We start from the raw sequence: 22,004 nt of genomic DNA on the forward strand, positions 1-22,004 counted from the left end.
AGCCCTGCTGCCTGTCTCTCCACTGCATCCCAGTGGTTTCCAAATGACAGCTATGGGTTTTCTTCAGCCCTCACCCGCCCCATTATGTAGCTGGCAAGACAATTTTATAGTTGTCCTCCAGGTCTCTCCTTCACAGCACTCTTCTGCTGGGAAAGCCTCCAAAACCCCTGGGGCTGCCAGCATGCTGGGGCTGGCTGGCTTTTCTGCTTGCCCTTCCCTGTGCTGCACACTGAGGTTTGCATTCACCAGTTTTTTGCTTGTTTTGAGGCAGTGCAGAGTTCCCAACTCAGGTGATTCATCTTCACGTTGAGTGTGGCCCTTCTCTTGCACCAAAGGCAAGCTGAGGAGTTTTAGGCCTTGCTGAGATTCAGTCATAACCAACACCCCCTACCACTGCCAGCTTGTAAAAAATAGGCCAGGCATGCAGCGATGGCGGCAGTGTCACCATGGCAATGTGAGAAAGGCTGGGATCGGGCAGCAGCTCTCTGCAGGCTGACTGGAGTGGCTGTGGCATGGCGGGGTGGCGCACAGCTCTCTGGAGGGCACCTGGGGCCCCAGCAGCCCTGTGCAGGAGGCTTAACAAAAACACCAGTGCTGTCAATGCTGCTGTGAGCAGGGAAGATGGTCACTCCAGCTCCCTTTATCGTGGGATATCGTGGCTATGTTTTAAAAGGGAGATCTGACTCCTTTTCTGTATTCTGGGCGTTCAGGCATTATGCTGATATAGACAGAAGGTCTCTGAATATCAAGAAAGCAGAATACCCTCATTAAAGATCTGCTCTGAGGATGTGAGAGTAATATATTGCTGGTAGAGATGAGGCCGGCTTTGTGCAGCAATAAAACAAGAATATTAAACAGGAAGCCAGTGACACTTCTGAAACATGCATGAGACAGTAATCCAGATGCTGTTCTGGGATGTAGCACAGCCCTTAAGCCTTACATCTATGCTCCTCTTTTATTATTTTTTCTATACTGCATCTGCATGGTTGGGGGCAGGGTAGGGGTGCAGCGAGGGGAATATGAGATTTTTTTGCTTGGTTTCCTGAGGAAGTGGGAGTGAGTCTGTTAACAGCACATCTGTGGGTCATTCCTCGTCCCTGTGGTTGGGTGGGCTGCCTCCGTCTGGGGAGGGAGTTGCTGGTCCCACACCTCCTGTCTGCTCATGCCAATGGGCACTGGGGCACAGAACCTGCAGCTGGCAACATGGAGGGGTGGGTTTGTGCCCAAGGACCTGTGGGGTGAAGCTGGAGTTACAATTTTGTTGGGTGGGGAGCTGCTGGTTGGCCCAAGAAGCTGGAAATCCATGTTCATTAGTTCCCCCCACACAGGCTTTCACTTAATCTTTAAAGACAAGAGACTAGGGGGGAGTTATAAAGAGCGTGACATTTTAAATCCATAGGACATTTCAGCAAAATAAATGCTTTTGTGTGGCTTTTGTATTGCAAAGAGGTTTATATTACTATAGCACGATCCCGGAATTACAAGAGCCCTGCATTTATTCTGGTTCATGCTGGGACATTCGCTTTCGAAGGAGGGACCTGATGGATTTGAGGACAGTGTGAAGGAATAAAGACTTGATCTGCACTCCAGGCTGGAGCATTATGTCACTGCAAAATCTTTTCATTTGTACTTCTGCTGTGTTGGCCTGAGGATTTAATTTCCTGTTATTCATTATGTGGGAGTCTTTTTTGGAAGATGCTAGAGAGCAGGGTTTTAGTTTGGAAAGTAAACTGTCAAAATAGAGTGATTTTTTGGGTTGTTTTTCTCCTTCCTGGATCCAGAATTCACCAACATGAAATCTCATCATGAAAATGAGTAAATAACTAAATCCATGAGAGACAGGACTATTCTTATACTCCCTCCCCCCATTCCCCCAACCCTGAGTCCATCGACTACATTACATAGATTTTGACAGTTACTGATTTTGTAATGTAAAGCTCTTCCTCTCTCCCTGCTTTGTGTTGCATGACAAATGAGGGCCTTGTTTATTTGCTTTATGCAACTTGGCTGATTATAAAAAAATAAAGCAGAACATAACATCGTTTATTCCTCAAGTTATTTTGAAACTTCCAGAGAAATAAGTATTTGTTTGTTTTGAAACTTCCAGGAGGATAAAAAAAGATTAGGCAAAAATGCTCTCCAGAGCAATCCTTTAAAGACCAGCACACTGACACTGCAGATGGGCCCTCATTGCCAGGCTTCCTTTTTGGGGAGGGAGATGGGCAGAGAGGATGTTTTCTTCTTAGGTTTGCTCTACTCATCTGATCTCGGCCTTGATAAGCTCCACAATTTTAAAACCACAACCTCCTTTTTTCCCCATCCTTGCATCTTAGAAGATAAATGTGAACAGGGTGAAAAGAAAGCAATTTGTTTTCAGCATGTTGTAGTTCATAATTAGTTTACAGCGGAGGGCTTTCACTGTGCTTTAATCACATTTCTTGCACCTCTTACTTTTTGCTGTGCTTTTTTTTTTTTTTTAAATAAAGAAACAAGTATATAAATAGCTGGCTCTTTCAAAAATTCAGCATCTTCACTCTCCTGTTTGCATCAGGCAATGGGACTACACACATGGGTGGCAGGGCTCCTGCTGAGTACGGGTGCTTTGGTTCTGCCTGCCCCAGCTTGCCTGCATGTGGGTTCTTTGTGGGCCATGCTCTTCCTTTGTGTCATTCTGGGGCAATATTTAAATTGCAGCAGTTAGGAAAACCAAATCTGCAAACTTTTTTTTTTTCCCACTGTCAAGAACATAGCACAGGAAGCCACTATAATCTGTGCACATGAATGGGGCCCTGCGCTGCCTGTGTTCATTTTCCTCCAGCTGTCCCATGGCTTGCTCCATGCTGCTTTCACACCACTAAACTTCTTTGCTTTGCTTTTGCACATGAACAAGAACGAGACCTGACACGTGCCGGCCTGGAGGTGGGTCAGTCTTGTAAGGAAATGTCAGGTAGCTTGTTTTGGGGTGACTAATCCGTTACAGCATTACACATCCATGGCTAAATCCATGGGCTGGCTGAGCTTCAAGAAGTCCTTTGTAATACAGAGGTCCCCTTTCATCCAAGTTTGTCTTAAGAATATAGGATAGATGCTCAGTTTTTTAAAGATGTAAAGCCTTTGAAGTAAATCGGTCATGATTTGAGACTGTTTCTCAGTATTGCAACATCAGCATATTTATTCCATATAAAGTGTATGTATGTGTGCTCATTTTTGTAGTACATTATAGATGTAATGTCCTTGATTTGAACTTCACACGCTAATTAAAGAAAAATGTGTACTGTTTAGGTAAGATTCTCTGTTAAGGGGCAGGGGATTTTTTGTAAAAAACAGTCTTTTTTATCTAAAAAGCTACTCTTACACTGCAATCTATTTGCACTTCTAAAAGATTTTTACTTCTGCAAGAGTTTCATAAATACACTGTTTAGTGAGGTTGTTCTAGAGGTACTTTCCCGTTCCTTTGGAAGAAAAGCATTCCCTTCTTCGTAAGAGACAAACTACAACATCAGCTACTAAAAGTTTCAAAAGCTTGTGTTACACTGGTTATTGCTTTTCTTGTTGTTCTTTTTCCTTTGTTCCTGGCCCTAAAAGCAGTGCCCTGGTGTCAGTGGGTGCGAGGTTGGGGTGCAGGAAGGGATGCGCTGCTCTGCCGGCCTCGTGCCCTCCAGCTGCATTCTTGAGGGCCAGCTAAGAGGCCAGAGAGTGCCATCTATTCTTAGGACTATAGGCTCCATTCATTTCTTTTCGAAAGAAAAAAAATTGTTTGGTGCATAGCACTTCTCATATTTCTGCAAAGAGAAATGCAATCTCCCTGCAATTAATGAAGTCATTTTTCTACTGTTTTGAGAACTGAAGTTTGTCACTGCAGTTGCATACTCCTCATACCGTGAATGGCACTCTCAGTCTCAGTATCTGCTGGCTGTGAAGCCAGCTAGGAGTTCCATGTGGGGTCACCTCATCATAGTGGCTGCAGATGCCTGACACAGAGTCTGACCAGTCCAGTGGTGCAGGTGAGGTATGCAGCACGCAGATGAGCTTCCAGTTTAGAAGGCAGCTAAAATACATGCTTGTTTCTCTCTTGAGCAGCGTGGATAGCAAGGATTGCCTGGAGTTATGGGATTTTCTCAAACAGATAGTCTAGTGCTCATTTAGTTGTTCTATATTCCTTTAAATGTTTGGCTTTCTTTTTTGACCCATAGTTTTGTGTTACAGAGCAAGTGGGTGCTTAGAAAAGCAGCTTGGTGCAAGAAATATTTGGTTTAGTTTATACTGCTAGAAAGTTGAGAGAGAAAGAGGTAATATGATCATTACTGACCTGACGATATTAACCATCAGTAAGGAACTGAAGCTCTCTTTGGTATTTTAACATCCCAGGGAAAAGGAAGCCAAGCAGCATGCTGGACAAGCACGATATAGGGGCTTACTGACAGCAGCATATATTCTAAAGTCAATAGATCTGGCATGCAGGGAGATTTAACTGGTATAGAACATAAACAGTTCCGCTTATGATCTTTAACAAAGTTTTTTATTTTTTTGTTTCTGTGTTTGTTTCACTGTTTTGTTGGGTTTTTTGTTTGTTTGTTTATAAAACTAGAAAAAGTCGAAACAAAGCCTCTGTATTCTTGTAAAGCTTTTTTTCTCCTCTTTCCTGCTTCTTAGGACTTGCTGGTACTGCAAAATTGACCTTACATCTGTTTGGTTGAGTTCTTACTGCTCCAAACAGAAAGGGCAGCAGTTTGAAAGATCTGGTGTTCATACAGCTGCGAGTTTGATGATGGGGACAACTGTTGTTGTTCTGAAAGTACACATTTTCTTTGGGACTTTCTTAGGAGAGGGACCTGGTTATCCTTATTTATATCGCCCAGCTGCACGAAGCTTTCAGGTAACTGCATGAGGCTTTAGAACCCCAGTGAGTTCTACATGACAGACATAGCCCTGCTGTATAGCCATCATCTTCTTTCAAATCTTTTCACTATTTCATGGCAGGAGGAATCACCAGATTTGCAATGTTCACTCTTAGCAGTCTGTTATGATTTCTTTTTCTCTGTTGAAACCCAGTGCTGTGCCTGTCCTGGCTGCTTCCTGAGGGAGCACCCACTCCCCTGATGCCGGCTGGGCTTCTTTGCGTCACACACTGTTCTCTGGGACCCTCCCCGAGTAATAAATAGGCTCAGGGTAACAGTGAGGCTTCTGTCCCCATGTAAGTGCAAGCCTATAAGCTTCCTTTAAACTTTAAACGTTTCATTGTTGGAAAGCTTTCAGATGTTCACAGGATAAGGGGTCTTTATATATAGCTGGCATTGCGTGGTAAAAGATTGCTTTATGTAAGCTAAGTTTAAGATGTGCGGTTCCTTTATAAACTCAGCATGCAGGAGATGTTTCTTTCTTCTTGTGTTCAACGTTGCTTTCAGAGGGTTTTTAAATGGCTATTCATTTTTTTATATTTATAAGATTAAAAAAGTTTAAGTGAGAAATATCAGAAAAATGCACCTCAGATAAAACCAAGCATGCATGATCCCATGCATTTGTTCAGATGTGTCAGCAACCTGCAGAGCTGAGTCCTCAACCTGCCCAATTAGGGGCACTCCACACTTTGCTACAATAGGGCCAGAGGAACTCGCTACTGGCTGGATTGATTCATGACCCAAAACCTACTTCATACGGTGTATAGCATAATAAACACAAATTACATTAGAATAAATGAAAAAAGAAGAGTATTGCTTGACGCAGTAACCAACATTTTCTTTACAAAGTGGATCCAGCTCATTTATGGGTTACACACCCTGATCCAACTATGTTCAATTGTAAACTGTTCTCCAATGTGAAATCTTACATTATCTTACCAATTGTTACCAAGTAAAATAACCCAGCAACTAGAGATGTGTGCTTCTATTTGAGGTTTGAAAAGGCAGGAACAAAGGCATGTTACTAGTAAAAAACATTCAGATGCTTATTATTATCTAGATTTCATTTTGTCTCTGAGTATCACCAACAGAATTGCATCTACTAGAATCCATTTGAAAAATACTTAAGACTATGATTTCAGCCAGTTGCTTCCTCCAGCTGGGTCAAGCTTGCGTGCAAGCTGTAACACCTCCAGTATGTACCAAACCAGAATGCTTCTGACTGTGCACTAAATCATGGCTTTATCTGTTTTATTTGACAGTAAATTATTTTTGCTTTAATGGAAAGCAGGTTTTCTGTGGGCTCATCTAGAATTGTTCACCACCGACTTGATCCAAAGATCCTGGAAGTTGGTGGGTGTTAATAGAGTTTGGCATGTAAGCTTGGATTAAAAAAGTTGTTACTGTGTCTACTGTCAGTAATTTCTCATTTGCCAGTAAGACTTAACTTTGATCCCAGTCTGAACTGACAAAAACGTATTTGGAAACAGATGAGGATAAACAGAAGTTGGCTCTAAAGCAGGCAAGGTGAGGAAACCAAGTGTGCTGGTGACGTGATTCTCCTTACCACAATGTATTTCACAAAAGACTTTTCTCTGTTCAAAAATGCAACTTTTACACAAAACTGAATAAAAGCAACACTAGTGTATGTGCAACACTGAGGGAGGGGGGAGCATGGGTTGTTTTTTATTTTCAGTAAAAAAATTCCAATTTGTTGAAGCTGGTGCTGCTTACAGGAAATGGCTGTTCTTGGCAGACAGTAAGTGTGATCATCTCCCAAGACTGTTTTTGTGGTGGTTGTTTGTTGCTGGCTTTTTTTTAGATATTTCAAATAAAGACTCTTCTTTGAGATTCAGAGCAATTTCTCACATCAAATGGTTTCTGAGTATTTTATGCCGTGCTGTTTAGGAGAAGATGCTTGGGCAGCTTTCATTTGGACAGCATCCTGCCTTGGCAGTGACATGGGAGTCATAGCTTGGGGTGATAGCTTTGGGCTGGGATGGGTAGCAAGCTGCAGCAACTTGCTTATTGCTTAAATCTAATACTATTCCATTCACTGTGCAGTGAAACAGCCTCATTTCACTTTTGCTTTTAGAAGTGGAGGGGGAATTCAATTGTGAGTTTCATCAGAAAAGATTTTCATCAACACTTTTCCTGCATCATTTCTTCTTCCTTCCCCACTCTTCCACTGGGTGTGGTAACAAACCTGAACTTTTACCATATTCCATTCAGTTGGTGCCAGCAGCTTTTTGAATATTAGGTTATACCTCTGTACCCTCTAGCCAACCCTTCATAGTGAAGCAAATCAATGCATTTTATGGTAAATGCTTTCTGTTATAAGAACTATTTGCAAAAATGGCCTTTTCCAAAAGATGTGTACTGTTCAATGAACAGTCACATGGTTACTTCCAGTTTTTCCCAAGAAGAGCAGAGAAAAGCTCTCTTCCATTAGTAATTCTGATCAGGCAAAGCTTTTGTTGTCTCTTTTATTTATTATACTAATTAAAAAAAAAGAAAAAAAGAAAAAAAAAGAAAAAGCTAAATTAGTGCATCTCAAAGCCTGTGTTTGTTTATTTGCACCTTCTATGCTGAATTCTCCAAAGCCAGTAAAGTCAGTCTCACTTTTCTGAGAAGCGATTGTCAAATGTTGGAGATAAGTGATATTATTCAAAGACCTCAAGAAAGAGAACTATTCCTTCTACATAGGTAGAAGGAAAATTTTCTCCATGGGGAATTATTAAGCCAGTCTCTTGGTGCAGAAGGAAATAATGAGCTAATCTGAAGCTGAGGTGCTATCGGTCTGTTTCGAACACGGCTTGTCTCCTGTTTCCAACTTTTCTGCATGCAGATGCTGTCCAATTAGTTGGAAGGCAGAAGTAGTCTCTTGACTTGATTTTGCTTTCCAGGCCAAATGCCTGGAAGCTAGGGAGGGAAATGGATGGCACTGGAATAATAACCACCTTCCCCGAGTCTGAGCAAAGCAGTTAAGACCCATCTTTTTTTCAGTGTTTTCATGTATTCTGCCAAGCTGTACAATAGATACTGGGGGAGGAGGAGTTGTGTTTTTTCCTTTATTCCTTAGTTTATCCAAGCTATTTGGTTTTCATTTCTTTTTTTCAATCACTAAACTAAGAAAGCAAGCAAGGAAGATGATGTTTTGTTTTGCAGTTGTGTGATTAAAAATGTCTACTCCTACAATCTTGCACAAAAGCCTCTTCTGAAGTTTTTACATTCTTTTATTCCTTTCTTTCCCCACCCTGAACTCTCCACCCAAAATGACGTTTCAGCCTTATGAAATTAGAGGTCTGCTCTCTAACTGAGATTTAGAACAGTGTAGCCCAGTTGCCATAATTTAAATAAAATTTCTTTGGTTATTCCTGAAGAGTGACTTTATTTTCCTAGCTGCTTTTCATGCAACAAGGACCAGTAAAAGTAATGTGAGCTGAGAAGTCTTGCCTCTTCATTTCCTGCACAATGCTTACAGCATCCTTCAGGAAAGGCACTGCCGCAAAGATCTGCTGCTGCTGCAGCTGAGGCAGGTTTTCTCCATCAATAATGCAGGCCTCTAAGTCATCTGTGTACAGTTGTAAAGTTACTCATTCAGCATTAATTTTACAGATGCCTCTCTCGTGGAAAATTCAGCTCTGTACTTGGGAGGGAATGGGAGTGTTTCTGAAAGCAGTTCAAGTTCAGTCTGACCTCACCAGTTTGGACACACACTGAAATGTGTGTCCTTCTCCATTTGCTGCACGGTTATCATTCCCAGAGCTGAATACCAGCAAAATCACAGCTCCTCCATCGTCTAGGGACTTGCAAAATAAATGTTTTAACATCATTTTCAGGCTGTGCTCCGTGAGCTGTTCTTTCAAAGATTTCGCCTCGAGGAAAAATAAGGAGTAGCTGTCATTTGAAATTTACTCAGCGTTGGCTAAATGATGGCATTTGTCACTTCTGCTCTCCTTGTTATTCAGGCTGGCCCTCGCGTGTGTCAAACTGGATACTGCGTTTTGTTAGTTCTTCTCCCTCTTTGTTCTCTTAGAGAACAGGAGACAATTAATATTGTCAAAAAATGTAATGTGGCACAACTGTCCCCTCCCCCCCCCCCTTTTTTTTTCCTTTGTGTAATATTCCAACACAAAGACTGTCGAGAGCATTATGTGTATCACATTTTGAAAACACGTTGGTAAGGCAAACTCACTAGGAGACCTCAGGTTGGCCAATTCTTTGGGACCTGATCTAAAATAATTGGCATGTTTGCTTTACGCTGCAGCTTGTTTCATGTTGTTGACCTTGTATCCTTGGTGTCTGAAGAGCTGTCATGGCAGTGACATGTGTCTGAGCAGTCAGAAGGAATCCGGCAATTATTTTAATATTTTGCATAATACTGGTGGAATGTAATAATTCGTTGTGAGGGATCAAATCCAATTACCTCATTCCCTAAAACTGGAAAAACAGTGGAAGTTTGGTGATAAATGCTTACGGAGTGAGAAAGAAGTGTAACAATTTGTGACATTCTAGTCACTAACTTTTTTCTTTCCCTTTCTCGTTTTTTTGCAGGGCATGTTTTCGAGCCATTTTTGAGGAGATGTGGTGAATGTAAACTTGCTCTCTTGGGGGCGAAATTCTGGTAAGTGCTGCAGTCTTGATCAGTTTTGGCTTTCAATGAAAATTTCAGAAATATTGTGCTAGCTTTTATTTCAGTTTAGTTTTTTTTTTTACTTGATGGGAAATGCAGCTCACAAAGCTGTAGCTGATTACATGTATTTTTTTTCCTCTGGTATGGAGATGCACAGTATGAGAAGCACTGACAGAAAGCAGCATGCTGGGCCTCAAGGCAAGGAATGCAGTTTCATTTGCTCCTGTGGCATCTGCTTATTGTGTTTGTAGCTGTTACATTCAGCTGAGGAGTGGCTGAAAACTAGTAGAAGAAACCCAAAGCCTAATTATAAAACAAGGGAACCAAAAAGCATGCTAGAGGTAAGAAACATGAGCAGCAACAATAACGCAGAGGGAGCAGTGGGGATGTCTAGTCAGTGTGAAATCTTTCCATCCAGTCCCACAGCCTCCACATGGAGCTAGAAGGATTTGCTCATCACTGTGACGTAAGGAGGTAGTCAGTGCTCCTGTGTGATGCACCAGGTTTCCCATTCCTCCTTTCTATTTCTTGTGACAGGCTTTGCTGCTTCTGATTGTTCCGTGCACACTTCTAGAGACAACAGCTTCCTACAGGTTGATGTGGGCTGCAGTGGTAGTATGGCATGTTGTGTACAGCATAGCTGTGTTCCTGAGTTATGCCACTGTGACAAGAAAGGAGGCATTAAAGAGTGGAAGATAATTAGTGACATGCCCCAACAGGAGGGAAGTAATCCTGAGAAAACTCTTTGTAGCTTTCTCTTTTTCTATCTAGTCAAACCTAAAAAAATAATAATAATCCCAGCAACAAGCAAAAACAAAACAAAGCAGCAGATCCCCAATGGTTTGTAGACTTACCTTGCTTTTCCCTCTCAGAGACTCAGTGTATGCAGCTGTGGCTGGTACCTGTTGATCATTGGCACCCTTGGAAAAAAATTGCAGAAGGTTGTGTCTCTTTTTTCTCTTGGCCAAGAAGAGTGTTGGACTAGAATGTTTTCTTCAGCCAATGTGTGCAGATTGTAGATGAAAACCAGCTTATTCTCCATTGACAAAAGACTTCAGAGTAAGATAGCCTGCAGGGGTAGAAAACCCCAAATCAAAGACTGGCCCTATGAGAACACTTGTTCCTTTCTGCCATTTAAAAAAGAAATAACAGATGTTGTTACATCATACAGAAGAATCTGGATTATCTAGCAGATGTTTAAATGTAGATCATTTAGCCTTCTGCAGAAAGTATAGTCTTAAAGTGAAGAAAAAATGAAATGATTAAGATCAAAATTAAAAAAAAATTCTGCCAAATGCTTGAAAAGACCTGTACAGCTATACCTGGGTAAACCACGCTGCCATTCTTTTAAGTAATTTTCTCTCTACTTGTATGTCCAAAGATGAGCTATAGAACAGCTGCATGAACTCGCATCACATGAGATTTTGTGCTTTTTCTGTTGCTGCAAGAGAAGATCTATATCTAGTTTGCTTTTTGATGATAGCTACTAGACTTTGGTAGTATAAGTTGTCTGATGTCCTTACATATTGGGTGATCTTTGTGTGACATGTGATGAAGCTGTATTGCTCACAGGTCAAGGAGCAGCATTGTAATGCAAAATAGTGTTGCTGTGTAACATAAAGGAAAATAAGGTTATGGGCAGACATGGTAAAGAAATTGTTGTGTTTAAATTTCCCTTCAAAGTTGCATCAGTGATCTAGGCCCAATGAAATAACATAGTTCGAGAGCAGCAAGAGGAAAGAGATTAAGAAACACATTCATTGGAACGAGAATAATTTTGGTTGGAAGAAACTGCTGTTTGGCGTCTTGCCCCCTTGAATCAGATCCTATAAAATCAGGTTGATCGGGGCCTTGATTTTCAAAATTCAGTTGGGCTCCAAGGGTGGAGGCTTCTCTGGGCACCTGTTCCTATATCTGACAGTCCTCAGAGTGAAAATGTACTTCCTTGTTGCTTTCATTGTTATCACTCACTGTTGATCAGTGTGTAGCTTGCATCTTCTCTGCCTGTGAGAGAAGAGTTTTGCTGAAGAACCTTCCAGCCCCAGATCAGGGATGCTGCATCCTGTGGCTCCAAAGAAATAAGGTGTCACATGGATGCAGTAGACTTGTTAATGGGGGTAAAAATACAGTCTGGTTCATTGAGGATCTATTTGCACAGTGTTGTTCAACTTTTAGTTCATGGTCAGACTTGGGGAGCATGGCTGCTGACTTGTCTGAATCTCAGAACCAAGGAGAAAGTGATATTCCTGAAAACTTCTTAACTTCTTGTAGAAGTTAAAAGTAAAAAGACACTGTTCTCACTGTTGGTTTGTATACATTCTAGAATTTCTTTGAGCCAGTTTGGAGCTCGCTTTGTGGTACTTCATGTTCCAGGATTTTGCACAATAATTTAATATTGTTTTCCTGGAGCTATTATAATATGTAAACAGACTCTGCAAATTTTGCTTGTTTTCACAGCTGTTTCTTCTCTTCTTCCCACTTCAAATTGTTTGCAAAATCTCATTTTGAAGAAGAATAATCAGGTATCAGTTTCTGGTCTGTAAGGATCTCTGAAACATCTTTGTCCCCACTGTTAGTTTGCCTATGGCAAGGAAAGAGTTTTGTCTGGTCTCTGTCCCTAACCCACTAAATCCAGGAAGGTCTGGACACTAAGAGAGCACTTTGAATTTATCCTGACATAGTAGCTAAGCTCAGAGGCACAGAGGTCACTCACTCATCTTGGATCAAAGTCCTAGAAAGGGTCATACAGCCTCCAGCTCAAAGCTTCATAATGGATTTAAGAGCTGATCAGAAAAGTACACTTGAGTGCTTTGAGGGAAATCTTGATTAATTTAAAACTCACTCAGCTAAGCTGATGGTATCTTCCTGAGCAGTGTGAGCAGAGACCTCTTTTGATGAGATTTCTGTAAAGCAGCCTTGTGGATGTCTGAGCAAATGCTGCTTGGCACTTAGGTGTTTGACCCATGTGGTACTGAACATGATGTTTGGTGGGAGGTCACTGAGTGGCCTTCTCTCCGTCATATAAAACACTGACACAACTGCAAGAAGCACAGCTGAAGTACAAAAGAAAACTTTGGAGTGATCTGTGTTTTAGTTTTTTCCCCTATTCTTTGCCAGTCTGAATGCCCCTTGAAACTCAGGCCTTTTGTAAGATTTTTTTGCATGTCTGAGCACGACTTATTCTGTACGTGGTGTTTTGTCCCTATTTATCAGGTTCTGTGGCTGGTTATATCATTAAAAAATTTGGATTTTAGCTGCTAAGATCTCCTCTAGTGTTTTGGGTTGGATTTTTTTTTTTTTTTTTTTGCCCACTAAGGACTATCAGATTCCTCTTCTCTTAGCAGATAGTGCTTGCTTTGATTTTTAGAAATTATGTTAAAACAAATTCTCAGTAACTTGATGCATAGTAAGTTTGATTACCTTTAGAAAATATTGTGTTCCTCTGTAGGTTCCTGTGTGTCTAATCTCCATGGCATAATTATTGACATCTGTGGTCAAATTTCAAAATTGACATTTTGACTACCAAAAAGAGAATATAGAATTTCTCATGGTGATTTTTCTTCCTTGTCAGGTTTCTGACATAAAGTATTATAGATCGACTGTGTGTTATTTGCCGAGAGCTTGGAATATGCACTCTTCAGTGCAAAAACAACCCACCATAACTTTTTTACCTGAATTCTGCCACAACCACAAGAGGCTTTGCCAGAATCATTAGCTGTTCCTTGTTATTATGGATGACCTGGCATGTTTGGTACTATTTCCAGTAGCTTTTAGTTTTCCAGAGTCATTAATTTGGGCACTGATGCACCTCTTGATGTGCTTCTGTTGTGGAAATTCATTATTTCTTCTTGTGGGCTGATAATTATCATGCATCCTTAGGAAGGAAAGTGTGTGGAAACTCTGGAGCATTTAAATTATGTTGGATTTTACTACGATTTGCAATGCTATGCTTGTAATTCCCTCAATTTTAGCCTGTTTTTTCTCTTCCAGTCTACTCCATCTGAAAGATGTGCCTGTTGGTCCTGGGTGTGGTAAATGTTAAAGTTGGTCCATAAGTTGCGTAAGGAATGCAGTTTGTCCCCTGCTCAGCACTGCATGTCTCTAGACCAAATTGGGTTGAATTTAGCCTGCCATAATATATGGGAAGTGTTGTCACACTTTTGTGCAAGATTACTCCACTCAGGGAAGCTGCAGCTCAGCCTTTGGCAGCAGAGAACTTTGTGTCTCAGCCTCTCTCATGCGTTCTTCTAAGTGTTTTCCAAAGCTCGCTCTCAAGTCTCGTGCAATCACAGAATCACTAAGATTGGAAAAGACCTCTGAGGTCACCTAGTCGAACTGTCAAGTCATCCTCACCATGCCAACTAACCATGTCCCTCAGTGCCACATCTCCACATTTCTTGAACACCTCCAGGAATGGTGACTCCACCACCTCTCTGGACAGCCTGTGCCACTGCCTCACCACTGTTTCTGAGAAGAAACTTCCTAACATTCAACGTGAACCTCCCCCAGTGTAACTTAAGGCCATTCCCTCACATCTTTCAGTTTAGCTGGGTTTTGTTTTGTACTGAAGTTGAGACAGTCCAAATAGAATTGATCTGTGGGTCACTTGTCTGGAGGATCCTTCTGCCTTATCCACTGGAGAAGAGATAAGGAAGTACTGGTAGGACAGCAATTGGAGCAGAGTGCTACATTCTGCTGCACTTCCTGGCTTTCTAAGCTGGCTCAATGACAGAAATCTTTGAATCATAATGTTACAGTATCTTGAAGATTCATGATGGAATTTTGCAAGTGATAAACTGTTTTGTTTGCTTTTTTAAAATTCAAGATAACAAACTCTCCAAATGCTCTGCTGAAAGAAGAGCATTAAATTTGCAAGTTCACATGTTTGCTTTAGGGAATGTTGCATCAACTTTGCTCTTTTCAGTGAATGCTTCAGGGTATTTTTGTCACTGTTCACTTGATACAAAAACTCCTGCTCCATCACATTTGCCTGTCCTTATACTTTCTGTTCCACACCCTGTGGAAAACCAAATAAAAACAGTTGTGTAATGCACCATAAGGGTCACTGCCATCCAGCCTGTCAGTGGTAGGATTCTATTGGATTCAGATACAGAGCAGACTTGTACCTGTTCTCATATCCAGCTCATACCCAGCTCATACCATGACTGAAGTGTAGGTGCAGCATTCAGCAGAATGGTAGGATTGTAGAGTTTGTCTCCAGTTGCTAGGAAGTGTCACCTCTCCAATGAGCCCATGCAAATAGAGATTTATTTCTTCAAGGGTCAGTAATTCATTAGTTGTTTTTTTTTTCAGAAGTTGGTAGTTTGGTCATGCTTAGGAGTTTAATGCAGAGATCAAAATACAAAGATCTTACCTTGCCAGCATACAAGTTTTTCCTCCAAATCACAAAACCTCTCAGGCTGTTCAAGGGCTGACCAGAGGCTTTTAGCATGGACAGATCACTCCAATTTCCCATGCCTTGTTTCAGGACTAGCTTGAAAAATTTGGGCTGAAGTCATGCCAAAAATCCAAAATGGCAACAAAGAAAGGAAAAAATCTCACAGCAAACATCCAGCACGGAGAAGACTGCCAAAGCTGGAAGCTGTTTGTTCCAAGTTTATAATCAGGCAGCAATGGGGTCTTAGTAGGTAACGTCACCACCACGCAGCAATCTGTGGGAGAGGCAGGGAGTGGGATCTGCATGGTGTGCTGCATAGTGCAGTGTGGACTGGGCACAGGATTACAGGAACCAGAGACTGTGATTTCTGGGCAGCAGATAAGGCAGTAGCTGTGAGACTGCATGTTGCAATACTAAATACATCTACAGATAGAGCCTAAGTTGAGTGGATAGGATTAAATTTCCCCTTCCTGACACAAATGTGCAGTTTTACAATATAGCCAATGTGCCAACTTATTTTTAGGGTTTATTTTCTGGAATCCAGGAGGAAAGGGGCAGTTAATGTAATTCTCTCGACATTAATTCTGTCTCATCAATACTTCATGGATTTAATAGATTTTAGGGCTAAAATCATTTGGGAGATTGTTTTATCAGTCAAGTATGTCAGCAGCTGCTGAAGCTAAATGGAGGACAGAAAACATCGGGGTGTAGTGTAGGGTGCTGAAGTATCCAGAAGGTGTAGTTACTATGGGGCTTGTTGCTCTGTGCCTTTTGCAAAACTTCACGTTGGGCACTAAATACTTTGCATAGAGGCAATTTACCTCTTCAGTAAGAGGTTCGAAGACATAAGTGTCTTTACCACCTCGCAGCATAAGCACGCTGCTGCAGTTCTTCATCTCCCTCTTGTTTAAATGCTTCTGTGGCATGAACGCAATGAAACTGCATGTGAAAGAGCATGAAGAAGCGGTGAGATCTCACTGTAGATTACCAAAGCTGGGTATTTTTGCACATGGAGTTATTTATATTAATCAGTTTGCTGAGCCCAAAGATAAAAGGAAGCCTGGGAAGCAATCCAGGTGATCAGAGGTGGGGAGACTCCTGCTCTATGTGTCACGCTCAGTCGGCCCCACGGAAAGCGCTGTCAGAGCTCTCTGAGTCATCCTGCAGCATTCCTGCTGCCAGCAGTGAGCAGCACAGGGACTCCAGGAAAGCCAGCTCCTCCCAAGGCACGTTATCAGGGAAACCACTGGTTAGAAAATACCTATTTTTAGACAGTACCCATGAGCTGAAATTCATAAAAAGTTTGTGTTTATGCTGTATCATCCTGAAAACCTCGGAGCTATCAGAGGCTTCTGCCGCCTTCCTAATAAAGGATGTTTTGTCCTCATGACCTTTATACCTATACTGTGCCCACATACAAGGATCTATCTAATACAGCAAGCCACACTGCTCCTGTTGTTTTTAGGGAAGAGAAAATAATAAAAGATTCAACTGTGTAAATGTCATTTCTACCCAGCTATCTAGTACTATGAGACAAGGAGAAGTCTGCTTTGAAATTTTCCCTCCAGCAAAAGCTTGAAAAGCCTTGAAGATTGTGTGCAGCCTTGATCATGTCATGCAGCAGCTGTAGTGAGAAATACAAAAGCTAGTAGGGTCAGTCTGTGAGGGTTTTGAATAGTGTTCAGAGAGGTGAGAATCCTGCCTTCCTGCTATTATGAGGTGGTATCCTGTAATCCTGTAACAGCCATACTGATGTAGACTTTGCATTGTTTTTTTTTTGTTTTTTTGTTTTTTTTAACTAACCGTATTCCTCATTGAATTTAAGTTGTACAAGAATCATAACAATCCCAAACCAGCAAATACAAGGATATAAGTGGCACAAGACTTTTTAGGTTCTTTACAAAATTACTAGCTAAAAAGTGTATATATGGCTCAGATGTGACCTGAAACTTCAGTTCATTGTTTTGGTCTTTGGTTCATGAATTTTCTCATTCATGCAATTAAGATACTATTTTGAGAGAAGACAGCCTGGAAAGAAACTTCCACTGCACTTTGTAAACATGAGTCGTTTCTCATCCTCTTTTGTCATCTGTTAAAAGTTTTGTCTTTTTTCAGTGAGAACTTATACCAGATTACAATATAATATTCTTGAAGCCCATGGTTGCATCACGATGCATCAGCACCCATTGCTGCTGGATGCTCATTTTGGTGAGCTGTAATTGAACCAAATCATCAGTTTAGGAAAGTTTTCATTTAGCTTTGATATTTGTTGTACCATATGGAATTTAGGAATTATCCATTTTTTGCCCCAAAGCTAATTCTACATTATTGGACACTAGTCTCCCAGTGCACACCATTTACTGTCATAATCCCTTTACCCCTTTTTCTTCCCATTTACACTTGATGAGTTCAAACAATTTTGTATGTTTTTTTTTTTCATCTAAGGTAGAGGCTGAAAGAAGACCCAGTACGTGAAATTTTGCTCTATCTCTAGAGCAGAATATCTCCAAATATATCTGTAGACATAGAGAAAATGTAGAGACTGACAGCTGATAGATCCTGTAGTCTTCTCATTGTTTTCTACCATGGTGATCATGCCAAATCTGTCAGAACACAGAGAAACCAATCTGCATATGATGGAAGTGGCTTTTTTTTTGTTCTCTGGAAACACCATGCAACATGTACCACCCTATTTTTAAGGTATCCCCTATAACCATTTTGTTACATTCTACATATCTTTGCAGGAGCCCAAGATTATTACATTTGCTTTTTAAAAAGTTTTGCTCTTGAGTTTTGCCCTTTAAATTACTATAATTACATAGGGAAGCTTAGTTTGAGTCTAACCATCAGTTTTCCTGTATGTCATTAGAAGTTGTTAGAGGATCAGCATGCACAGCTGTAAATGACAGGATATGTCTTCCTTGTCTTTTCTGAATTAGACTGTCTATAAGGGCAAGTGCTTTAGAAGTGCTTCAGAAGAGAGTGAGCACTGTTCTAAATTGACATAGCAGAAGCAAAGCTATGGCTCATGGCTTGGAAAGAGTGGCTCATGCCCACTGAAAGATGTAACATCCTGCCTGCAATCTCTCCTACAGCAGTGTCTAGAAGGTCAACATGCTGTGCAATATGTGTTAGACATCCCACCTTGAAGGCATCCCAGCAGACAAATGTTGGACAGGGCTCTGGGTCACAGGGACTCAACTTCCCGGGAGGGAGGTCAGAGCCCCCAGTCATGCAAAGGTGGGTGTGCTTGGGAAGAACTCACACACAGAGAAATCTCAGTCTTTGCCTTTCCCATCCAGCTCAGGTCTCCACGTTTGCAACTGTGTTGAGGTGTGCTTTTATGCAAGTGAGATTTGGGTGAATTTATGTAAGAATTCAGTTTTAAATTTTAGGGGAAATGGGGATTGTTAATCCTGTGTTACCAGACGACTTTTACAGCAATCAAAAGAAATGTGTGTTTTCCCTTTAAGGCGTATATTAGAGGCATCATTGAAAGTCCCATGTACCGCAGGGGACATAAAAAAAAGGCACAGTGGTTTCTAGCTGTATTTTAGATTTAAAAAAAAATTCCTAAGCCATGACTTTTAACCACCTCTTGTTCTCTAGGAAAGCTTCTCACAAACACAATGAGACCAATACCGGGCAAACCTACTGACTTGGTACAGCAAGAGTTGTAAGGGTGCTTCTGTGTAGAGAATTTTTGCATCAAATTATCACTACTGCTTTACTCCATTGCAACCAGCATGGTATTTATTGATTTATTGAAATCCATGGTATTTATTTTTCCTGGAATATTTATTTTCTTTTAGATTATACCCATGAATATATTCAATGTCTTGCTCTCTTCTTTTTCCTTTGTATCTTTTATGTCTGCGATATATTCCAGAAGCTTTATAGCGTAGCTTTAGATTCTTCTGGGTTGCAGATGCTCCTACATGTCACCTAGACACAAACTCTCCTTATTTAAAAATAAATAAAATAAAAAACAACACAAAACTATTTTCAGTTCAGTGGTGGGGGAAGAAGAAGGTGCCCTAGGCACCGCTGGTGATTAGCTGTATTGTTTCTTCAGGTTGATAACTAGCTCTGGTAGAAATCTATTCTTTGATGGACAGTTCTCTAATGATACTAGACAGGGAGAGCAGCAAATTTAATATGCTCTGCAAGTCGGTGTTGGGTGAAGCACCAGAAAACTGAAATTCTGAGATAAATCCCCTTGGAGCTCGCTTTGTCTGCTCATGACTTTCCCTTTCTGGTATTTAACCAGTTTGAATTCAGGTCATCTATCCTAGACTAATCTATGTCAGTAGAGTGGTGAAGTGTGAAGGGAGCTTTTACCTTCTTTCTTTTTCTTCCTCTCTCACCCAGAACACATAAGCAAAAGCAAGAGAAACGGCAGTTGAAATCATGGCAGTCCACACAACATGTCAAAGCAGGTGCTGCTAACAGTGCTGATAGGAAGCCGTTCTCAGTCAGTTTGGCAAAGCATAAGCTAGCAAAGGTTCCATCAGAGTACTTCTATGGTTACTTGGTAGGCAATGCTATATATTTGTTGTGCTAATAAGCTTGACTGTAGCTTTAAAAGGTCCAGCAGTCTCCAATTAAACTTTCTGTAATTTACAGAAGTAGTTCCTTCTGATGCTGTGTGCTGTTCCTCTGCAAGGAAATGGAAAAATCCAAATCATCACAATCCACTTGTTACACTTTATAGATGTTGCTCATCCTATGCTTAAAAAAAAAATTTTGAGAAACAGAATTCTTGAATGGAGCGCAGTTAAATCATTTTCAAAGGCTTTTTAAAGTGTCAGATATGACTTGCAAGTAGCAGAGACTGGTGCTGCAGATTATTTAAATCTGTGTGACATCACCAGTCGATAATTTAAAAACCCCACTTATTATGTAAATGTATTCAGTCACCAGTAGAAAGCTTATATATGTGAGAAATCTTACTTTTGTGCTCTTTAAGTCATCTCACCTGCATTCTGTTTGTTCTCTGTGAAATACAGCATCTGATTATGACTTGGAGTCTCTCCAGAGAGCTCATCTCCAAATTGCTGCCGTGATTTACAGTAACAGCCTTATGAAGCTTCTTGAACCTTTCAGAGCTTCCTGCTTCTTTGTTGGTCTTTTTAGGCCGAACATAATTTTAAATACTTCTTAGTGATTAGATTAGGCACAAGCAATTTCCTTGTAAAATTGCCTGAACAGATCCTTTGGTAAGCGGTAATAACCTTGTTGTGGCTCAGTAGGGTTTGGCAGGATAATTAAAATTGGCTTCGGTGCTGCAAATAGGCATGCAGTAAAACCCTGCAGATCTGCTCAGAGGCTTGGTTGGGTTTCCATATATGTAGGTTTGCTCATGACCATATGTCTTCTAATTATGGTTTCCACTGCAATCTACACATTGCTCTGGAAAATCTTAGCTTATCAGTACACTGAATGATAAAACACTTGTATCACTTACCTCGTAACTGCTCCAGCATTAGATGGATTTGTGTTGATTTGTGCCTTGGGTGTTTATGTTAAAGCCTTCCTAATCCCTGAATGTTTAAGATTTTTTTTAAAGATAGAGGAAAGAGAGAAGAGCTTAAGATTTCACACGAATCAAGAATCACCTTGTGAGGATCTTTCCAAATAAGCCTGAGATTTGTACAAAATTGATGACTGCTTTTTCATGCAGGGCCCATATTGATTTTATGCTGCATGACACATCTTGCTAGGTCTCTGTGCAAAACAACCCATGCCAGCCTCCTGACCCTTCCCTGACAACCTCATCACTTTCTAGCTGAATGTGCCCAGTCCCCCTGCAGCTATTGCTGCAAACATGAATGTACCTTCCAGAATTGTTTCTTGAGCTTCATTTCACAGAGCACAGGGATAGCAGAGTGTGACTGTTCGCACAAAGGCATACACATACATTTCCAACCAGCAGTCAGATTGATCAAAAATACCTCTGGGTAATTAGCACTGTGTATATAGTTAATCGATTTCAAATTAAATGCCACCGGCACTGGCAAAAGGTCATGCTAGGTTTGTTACAGCTTTGAGAAACCCCTTGTTTTAGTGTGAGCTGTCTATGGGAACAGGTATTGTCTTTGTGCACTGCCTGTGACAAAAGAGGAGCAGGGGCTGCAGATTTTGCAAATGGATCTGTAAATGTTATTATCATATTTTAACATATTTTATCTTGGTTTTACTGTGTTGATGTTAAGAAGGTAGCCCTTCAACGTATAAGGAGGCAGGTCAATCTTCTTAAACACTGGGTGGAAACAGCACCTCGCCTTTGGTTTCCCAGGCCATCATTCTCATTATTAGACGATTCTGCCTCCTAGGCAGACAGATTACTTCATACTTTCATTCATTAATGATTTATCGGATGGCTCCTCCCCTAAAGGCTCATCCCTCCTCTCTGCACAGCCCACAGGCAGCCAGCCGCGTGCAGCTGCCAGATGGCACAGGCCCAGCTGGGGCTCGAGCTGCCGGCCTGTCCTCCTTCCCAGCTGCTCCCTCACCTGCACGCTCCTCAGGGCTTCCATTGCACCAAATCCCTGAAATCCCTGTTCTCCTATCCTTTCTCTCCAACCTGTTTGCTTATTGTGCTTTTACTACTTGTAATTTTTTTTATTATTATTTTCCTTAAGTGAGAGAGATGAGGTGACCTCCTATGTAATGCTTTTATTATGGAAATTGTTGGTGGCCCCTTTCTGGAGCACTGGATGTTTTGGTGGCAGGATGTGCTCCATGGTGACTTACGTTTTAGTCCCAGGTAGAATTAGTCAAGAAGAAGGAGCGCCAGGAAAAAAAATGAAAGAGCTTTGTCTGTGAACAGGAAGGTGTGGGTTGGCTTTAATTTCAGGTTTTGCTATCAGGTTCTTGGCACAACAGCTCTTTTGAAATCCTTTTCCAGTTGTCTGTGTGAGAGAGTGATTTTTATCACATCACTAAAGATGAACTCTCTTCTTGTTCTCCTCTCTGCTGTCAGAAACTAGTTGTGCTTTGAGGCCTGGGAAAGGGAGTCCAAATGAAATCTCATGATGAAAAGGAAGAGGGCCAGCATTGCTTACCACTC

The 22,004-nt window shown here is 41.2% G+C and overlaps 1 protein-coding gene across 7 annotated transcripts in view; it reads left to right on the plus strand.

Annotated features, from left to right (window-relative positions):
• The window catches only part of FYN (FYN proto-oncogene, Src family tyrosine kinase), a 131,656-nt gene that overhangs the window by 44,205 nt on the left and 65,447 nt on the right, over positions 1-22,004 (plus strand). For all 7 annotated transcript variants that reach the window (XM_031611153.2, XM_090135878.1, XM_031611152.2 and 4 more), the window contains exon 2: positions 9,456-9,525. The gene's annotated coding sequence lies outside the window, so the exon portion shown is untranslated. The remainder of the gene's footprint in view (positions 1-9,455; positions 9,526-22,004) is intronic.

Source organism: Phasianus colchicus, chromosome 2 (assembly GCF_987193195.1).
Source record: "Phasianus colchicus chromosome 2, bPhaCol1.hap1.1, whole genome shotgun sequence".
Lineage (NCBI taxonomy): Eukaryota > Metazoa > Chordata > Aves > Galliformes > Phasianidae > Phasianus > Phasianus colchicus.